At 46.3% G+C, this 8,540-nt stretch overlaps 1 non-coding gene across 1 annotated transcript; it reads left to right on the forward strand.

Annotated features, from left to right (window-relative positions):
* Positions 1 to 7,677: 7,677 nt before the first annotated feature.
* On the forward strand, positions 7,678 to 7,749 carry Trnaq-uug. The gene has a single exon. It is a non-coding gene; the product is annotated as a tRNA-Gln (tRNA).
* The last annotated feature ends 791 nt before the right edge of the window (positions 7,750 to 8,540 follow it).

The following is an 8,540-nucleotide window of genomic DNA, read 5'->3' on the forward strand; positions in this document are numbered from 1 at the left end:
GTTGGGCTGGAGACGTCATCAACTGTACGTTGATCTTTGATCTTCTCTGGTGTGCAGTCGATCTAAGACCAGCTTTGTGCACCCGATTAAAAAAAGGCAAGTGTAGAAGAATGAACATCAAGAGGAGTCAGTGCACATTGATGTATGGCTGTTTATTTACATGTTGCTAAGGACTTAGAGGGCGCTTCACTCGCTCCACGCCCTCCAGGGTAGCGCAACTTCACTCGGCGAGAACACGTGGTCCAAACAGGAAGCCATCCGTCTGGCGAGCAGCAGGCTGTGGGTTCACTAATCGGGTGGCCACGCTCAAACGACGTTTATGACTGGTTGAGGTTGCCATATACCATCTCTGCCTCTTACTTCCCTGACCCACAGCTCTGTCACACATGCCGTTGCCTGGAGTTACGAAACTAGGGGAGGAAGGAAGGAAAACGTTCCCTGGGATGCCAAATGGGAGGTCTCGGGATACACTAAGTATGGAGACACGGTATCCGCCTTCCCTCTTCCCTCTTATGCCCCCCTCTCTCCCTTAAAGGTCCCTTACGGTCACCCAACTTCATCACCCACCCGCACTCAAGGAAGGAAACTGGTTCGTCGATGGCGTCTGTCGTGAGTTCAGAGTTCAACCTGGTTTCGAACACGCACACACATGTATGCCCTCGCTTCCACGATTTGAATCCAAACCCTCCCTCTCCAGGCGCTTTTTTTTTTTTTTTGTCCGCTCGATACATAACGTGTCCAATAAAGGTTTGATACTTTAACCAAGTATTTTCATGATCTTCAATAATTGTTTTATTCACCTTTCTCTACAGCTGAGGGGTTGTTTTTTTTTCAAATTGAAGGTTGTTTTCATGAGAAAAGTTTAGATTGTGTAGAGGGAGGCAATGACGAGGATATTAATTCACTGATGGTGAGTCTGCACCATTCCATCATTTGTACAGCTGTACACAATCTCCTGTCCGTTGAATGTATGTCACTGCATGCATTTGTCGAACCTGACCCGGTCGGGAACAAGCGCTTTGTTTACTAATACAAGAGAAAACTTCTCACAGCCAGTTGAGGCCACCACTTTCGATAGGCCTGACCTCTGACCCCACCCATCGCCAGAAACTCTAGCGCGCGCGTCTTTTCCATGGCGAGCGGGATGGAGGGAGAGAGAAAAAACCACATCAAAGCATCGATAAACTGGTAAAAAAAAAGGGCCAGAAGGAAAAAAGACAGCAAGTCCATTGATGGCCATACTGAGCGGCTAACCGCCGGTATCTCGTCGTTATCGAGAAACGATAACAGGAGCGGTTATCGCGTGCGAAAATCGGTTTAAAACAGTCGTTGGATTTCTTGTACGACAGGATCACCACTTGACCTCGAGCCCCTTGACCTGGCCTTAAGGTCAAGGATGATTTTTACTCTCGGTCTGATTTTTTTCCCCTACCATCCTCCCAACGACATCCACCTCCCCGAGTCTTCTCGACGTTCCTCGGTGTTTGTGCTCGGGTCACAGACTCTACTGCTGGGGTCAGAGAGAATTATTTTATTCACGTCCTAGCTTTCTCAACATTGGAGTATATTCAGTATATTGGACATTAAAGACTAATATATCGAAACATTGAAAAGGCTCGCTCAGTCTGAGGACATTGCTCCCACTGATAATGACTACGACGACAACGACAGCGACTACAGAGCGCGGCTGTAACTATTATCCATCACATGAACAATTTATGCGCGCGTGCATGTGTACAATGTGTTGTGGATAATCTTGTGTGTAACTGTGATGTGAGTAATATGTATATGTGTGCCTGTACGCACGTGTGTACACCTGTACAACTGTTCGAGATCTTGAAGACACACATTCTAAGCTCTGTATCACCTTTGACCCCTGATGATGCTTATTGCTGTCGTTACGGTAGAGTCAAAGTTGGTGTGCACAAAGCAACCCCCCTCGTCTCCTACCTCCCCCCTTCAGCCTCCTTCACCACCCCCTCCACTCGGTGTCCTCCCCTCCCCACACACAAACCTCGTCGCCTTCACGACGCTCATGGGTGTCCCGGTGGCTCAGACGTATCAGCCGCGGTGTCCCTGATGACTCTCTGGTAGAGACTTCGTCTGCATACCTCGCTGTTGACAGAGACGATGGAGGTCTGTAGTGGATGCCGTATGTACGAATATTTTGGGGGGACTGCGCTACATCATCTTTCGCTAGGTGGCAGCACATGCTTATGAAATAAAGCAGAGGGACAGGGCAGCAGTCCACGGTCAGGATTTGTGTCGTGTGGCGGAGACTGCAGCGAGTCTTGAATGCACGAGGTCTTGCCTTCCACATCTGTAACATCTCGGCCTCAACTCACTGCTTATCGGCTCTCATCCAAGTGCGTCTTTTTTTTTTCTCTCTCTTTTTTCTTTTGTCAACCACACCCTCCCGCTTAACATCAACGATGGAGACATTTGAGATACAGTATATCGTCCTTATGGAGGCTGATCTTACATGACATACGCAATCCCACTTGCACACAATACGTATGTCACTAGCACGCACGTGCCATTGAGTACATTGCATGACACTGCTTTGTCCAGAGTAGTTCACATGTTCACTACCACCTCCCTGTTCAGATTTTATTTTGCGATTCTTTGGTATATTCAATTAGTGCATACAAAGTCAGGTACCGACAGCGGGGTTGACAAGGCAAAGGTCGCTGCACTCACAGGTACCGAACCAGTACGCCTCTAGTCGTGTAGCTACTCCCCTAACTGCCATTTTCATAAAGATCGGGCTGATATTTTGACAGGAGAGTTAGTTTTCTTTTATCCGCTCTCCGTGTCCCAGTAAGCAGACAGGAGAGTTGCCTTTGTTTATGGGAGGGAACCTATGGCCACGCCTTTGGCTTGAATTAAGAGGCACGTGCAAGGTTAGTGAAGGGAGGAGGCGGATCCAATGCTTGGCTCAAGGCCGAAGGCACTTCCGGGTTTGTTTGTTTTTTTCTTTCTTTTTCTTTTTCTTTTTCTCACATCTTTAGAAATCTGCATAAATACATTGAATTTGTAGAGGTTTTCGACAAAAACTACTAAAAATAATCAAAGTTGAAAGAAACTGTTCACGTGTCCAGGTACAATTCGATCAGCTCTAGGCAAATCAACTACAGCGCACGTGCAAACGGACGTGGTGGGTCTCTCGGGACTAGCTGGATCACGTGCCTCAGTCAGCCGTCCAGTAAAAAAATGTGTCCGTGGTTTTTACTTTCAATCTGAAGGCAAGCGCTGAAACCCAGAAAGCGAAAATCAGTGACCTGCCATTGACCAAGCTTCTCGACTGGTTGGTGCATTGTTTCCTCCCTCCACCATCTACTCTTTCCTCCTTCTCTTGTGTTTGTCTGTTAACGGACCGCGCTGTCTCGGTTCTCCTTTCGTGACAAACCGTCTTCGGCAGTTCGGGAGCTTATCACCCAAACTCCAACCTGGAGAACCAGAAACTGGTGATTTTCTTCCCCTTTGATGCTCGACCTAACCGACATGGATGACCCTACCCCAGGTATTTGTTTCACCCGCCAAGTCCCTCCATGTTCCTCCTCCGCCATGTTGTCCTCACCTGCCACCACCCGGGATCAAAGCTCTGGGGTCGGGTGCACAGTTTCCTGTTAGTGGCTGGAACGCTAAAACCTAACAGTCGGCTAAACGGCTAAGATTTATATGTACATAAGCTTTACATGCCAGAGACTAACACATTAGCAGCCCAGCCTTGAGTGCTGGTAAAAAAAAAATAAATAAAAAGGCAAGGAATAAATTTTGTAAAAGGTTTAAGACTTTAAGGCGTTCCTTGTGGCGAACTCCTTTTTTTCAAGAAAAATGCAACTTTAAAATTAATTCACAGTGCCACCTATGTAGATCATCGCCCATCTCTTCACCAGACACATTACCATGATCGCCAGTCCACCACAGGTCCTCGTAGGACTGTCCGTACGTCTGCTAGCGTAAAAGCGCGCGCGTGTGTGTGTGTCAGAGAGAGAGTTAGAAAGTGGGATCATCTGACCTCCGACCTGGGTGAACACAAAAGACCAGACGTGAACTATCTGTTAACTTCTGAGACCCAAGATAAGATGATTCCCAAAACATCAAATTATTATTTTTAATGAGTCAAAACATCATGTCAATCATAAATAACTTCTCTGTCTTTTTTGGTCTGTCTGTCTGTCTAAATAAAAGATTGAATGAATGAGTCTCAGAGAATAAAAGAGGTAAAAAAGAGTGTGCTGAGCAAAGAAGAGTGAGTACCAGTCACCAGACGGCTGTCTGTATGGTGAACTGCGACTGGCCGCACTGTCAAAGCAGCTTTGAGAAACTTCTCTGAGACGAGGCTCAACGATCTCCACAAGGTCTTCGTCCTCAGCCGAGAACGTGCGAGTCTGCAGCTCTCATTTCTCATTTCGCTCGGAAGCAAGAGATTGACAATCCGCTGGGAATTCCGGTGTGGAAATCGAAACCCAGTTCAATTTCAGATGTGTCTCACATCAGCCAATTCTCCTCCACCCCACCATCCCACCCCTCGCCTCTCCATTTCCCTCCCTTCTGGTTTTTTGTTTTGTTTTGTTTTGTTTTTTAAAATAATTTAAAGCCGCGTCTTAACTGAAGGATCTTTCTCGGTCCTTTCCTGCTTCAGGGTTATGTACGATATTAAACGCTGATCCTAAATTCCAGCTTTAGCAGGTAGAAAGTAGTTTAATTCCAATATAGGTAGCAAACTCAGTTTAGAGGTTAGGAAGAATTGTAAATTATTTTAACACAGTAAACATAGTTGTTAAAATTTTTCACATTTTTGTTCTTAAACCTAACAGACGTTAATAATCATAATAATAATGATAATAATAATAATAGTAATAATAATAATTGGTGGTTGATTGGATTTCAATCAACCTTTCATGACCTGAACAAGGTTCAAACCAGCATGGATCCCTTAGTTCAGACTTCTTTCATCCTTTCTTTCTTTTCTTTATTGTAGAAATCTTGCAGCTTAGCATACTCTCCTCTCTTTATGGCGAGGACTAGATGTTAACAAACAAACAAAAACAAAGCGCAGTGACTGGCTGAACCTATTACTCTCGCAAATATTACAATCTCTTTGTCCTTCTTACTCTTTAGTGCGAGTACTGAATGTTTACACATCATCTTCTATCTCATCACCCTTGTAAAATAATGCAGCATCGCTGTCATCGCTTTACCCTAAGATAAACGTGACCTGTGACCTTTGGGACAGACCCCAAGCCAGATAAGACCACATAACTCACTTCCGCTCTGTGGGAGGAAAGCCGATCACAGGTCTGGCAAAACGAGCGTCCACACCCGCCTCGGAAGACGAGGGTTGAAAGGATCTTGCAGCCTCCATCGTCAACAAGGAGCGAGTGATGGACGAGGGCCTCGTGTGCCCGCCGATAGGCGTGAGAGTCCTCGGCATGAAGATAAATTTCCGGCGAAAATCGGATCCTCTGGTGACGACAGGGCGAGGAGGCAACCAGCGCCGTCTGGAGGAGAGTGTAAGTCCCTGCTGGAAGAGGATGTGAGCAGGTTTCTGATATGCTTGTATGAACATAGAAGATTGTGAAGCTCGCCCGGCTCCAGACATACAGAAGGCGCTCGGCAACATAAGTTAATCGGATAGTTGATTGGTTATTGATCAACTCAATGGCTGGCTTGTTTGTTTCTTCATTTTGCCAAATCAACAGCTACAGTTTTATAACCATTGTCCATGGCCGATTATTCTTTTCATGACAAACTTTTTCCAGTAGAAATGTCGCCAGCTACCACTTGTTTACCGCATTAATGGACAAATAAAATAAAAATTTGTGGACAAACAATTACTGTAGAAGTCTGTCAAGGTCTTTATGTTTTCTGTAGGTTGATATATGTAGCAACTGTCTACATCTGTTGGCCGAACTACGCCTTTTCTGTGAGTGAATATACATCAGAAATAGCTTATACACAATGTCACACTCAAAATTTTACAAAGACAAGTATCAAACTTTCACCACAGCACTAAATTGTTGCTTACTGTCGAAAATTCAACCATACATGCATAAACTTTATTTATGGACACTTTGAACTAGAAGAAATTCTATTTTATGGTCTGTCCATCGTCTGGAGTCGCCCCCCAGGCAGTTACAGCCAGACACTCGTAAAAACCACAGACCATCCCTTGCCAAAGCAGACGACAAGATCATATTTCCAGGCGCCTTTGTCACAACCACACTGAGGATCGGGTGTCTCTCGGTTCAGATCTCATCTCGGGCACACTTTCTTTCTCAGCTTGTGACAAGTGTTTACAGGGCCGGCTGTTGGGACGATATACACCTTTAGCCGCTGACGGCGTGAAATATCAATCTCATCCCTCAACACCCCTCCACACCCCTCCACACACCTCCCTCTCTAGTCTGGAGGATGCTTGAGGCCCGTTAACATTAACTGCGGACTGTCGCGGCCACGACTACAGATAATGAGACAAACCGGAGGTCTTGGCACCCTAGGGGTGTGGGACTGTCCTCCTTCACACGGCAGCTTTTCAACTGCCCGGGTCACTTGTCGGGCAGACGACAAATCGTTGGCGGCAGCAAAGCTTTCATTTTAATGGCTAATGAAGTTTGGGCAGACGGCCGGCCATTTGACCAGCCAGAAAACTAGCGTCCAGCTTATAGCCAAGGGAGCAGCCAGAGGAAACCCTTCCTCATTTGCACCTCATTAGTAGATGAAGGAGATGATGGTCAGCTAGACAGTGGGCTTCAGACAAACACGAAGTAACGAGCACCCGGCACCCTTTATACCTTCTTCCTTACTTCTCGAGACGTACACTTCTACGTGTTTCTGTCGATGATAACTAGATAAATAAAACTACTTTCCTCCTTATCTCCAAAGAGAGGGCGGAGAGCTGGCTTCTGTTTATTTTCTTCACAAAAGATCCATGCCATTTTCTAGCATCTCTACAAGCAAAAGAATTAAGCTACAGTGAGATAATGATGATGATGATGATGATGATGATGATGATGATGATGATGATGATGATGATGATGGTGATGATGATGACTACGATGATTATTATTATTGTGGCAGTCATGGTTTCCTGATAAGACATCTTAGACGACAAATAGTAACCGCTCTGTAATAAAACAAGGATTAGACACTTTTTTTCAAAACCCGTAGCACGTGATCTGTATTCATCCACCACTATCTGAGTGCAGCAGTTTCCTCCACCTATCCTCTGTGACTATTCCTTGGCTGGAGGTGACGTATGGTGGGCGTGAAGACAGATGGCGCGAGCGTGACGAACGAGGGCGGTCGGACATCAGAAGACGTGAAGAAGACGTGGCCAGCACGTAATACATTTGTCTGGGCCTTGCGCTGCTTACGGATCTTCTTTTACTTCGTCTTCTGCTGCTTTTGTGTTTCGGTCGTTGTTTTAGAAGCTTTCTTCTGTCGTCGCGCTCACTGCTCATGGACACGAACTGCTCAGTGCTCACCTACATTGCTCATAGTCACTGTCGTGGCTCAATATTACGAACTGCTTGTCTACATTGCTTATCGTCACGCCAGTCGATATCTCGATGATGTCAGCCTGCTACCCACTAAGTACAGCAAGTCCCCAGGAGTATTACTCGCGCTGCACAAATCTATTATCGTTTCCTCATACAGGGAGGGCCAACCGGTTCCATGGTGTAACGGTTAACACTCTGGACTTTGAATCCAGCGATCCGAGTTCGAATCTCGGTGGAACCTGCGTGGCTTTATCTTTTTGTGAGTGTGGTGGAGGCGTGTAATGATCTTGGATCTTGTGGTCCACATTTTTTTCCCCCAACCCAAGAGTATCTAACTTGTCAAGACCGGTAGAAGGCGATTTGTAAATATGGTGAGCCACTTGTAATTCACCTTACTCATTAGACCCTCTCCCCCTTTCTCGAAACGGTTACTTCATGTTACGACCGGCCGATAGGTTGCGAGTTGAGCGAGTAGCGTTCACTGACTACTACTACTACTACAACAACAACAACAACAACAACAACAACAACAACAACAACAACCTGAAGCGTTGTGAGTGGCCATCGTGATTACAGGTGGACTCACGCATCAGTAAACACGCGGTTACAGTAAACAGCCAACGGTAGTCTTGGTCCAAACCCTCTCCCAGTTAGTTTGTCTCCTGCTGGGTTTGGCGTACAGCCTACGATGTCAACTACAGATAAGCCGATGACAATATATTCAACTCCACTTCATGAGCTGGGTGGGAGGAGGCGGGGGAGGGTTCCGATACTGTTCGAACTTTCACGACGGTGGAGGGCAGGGGATCAAAAGATTGTGATTGATTTTGCCGTGGAGATGAACTACAACATACAGTCTCGTAGGTCCACCCCCTCGTGTGCACCTCCCATGCTCCAGTGAGCCCCAGTCCCACCGAGCGTGACGGAGGATCAAAGGTACCGCCGAACATACGCTTCTTCATGTGACGGCAGGTGTCTTTGACATGTGACTCAGTCCCGGCTCCTCAAACTAACCTCGGCGCGTGCGAGCAC

This window comes from Pomacea canaliculata, linkage group LG4, assembly GCF_003073045.1.
Source record: "Pomacea canaliculata isolate SZHN2017 linkage group LG4, ASM307304v1, whole genome shotgun sequence".
In the NCBI taxonomy this organism is placed as follows: domain Eukaryota; kingdom Metazoa; phylum Mollusca; class Gastropoda; order Architaenioglossa; family Ampullariidae; genus Pomacea; species Pomacea canaliculata.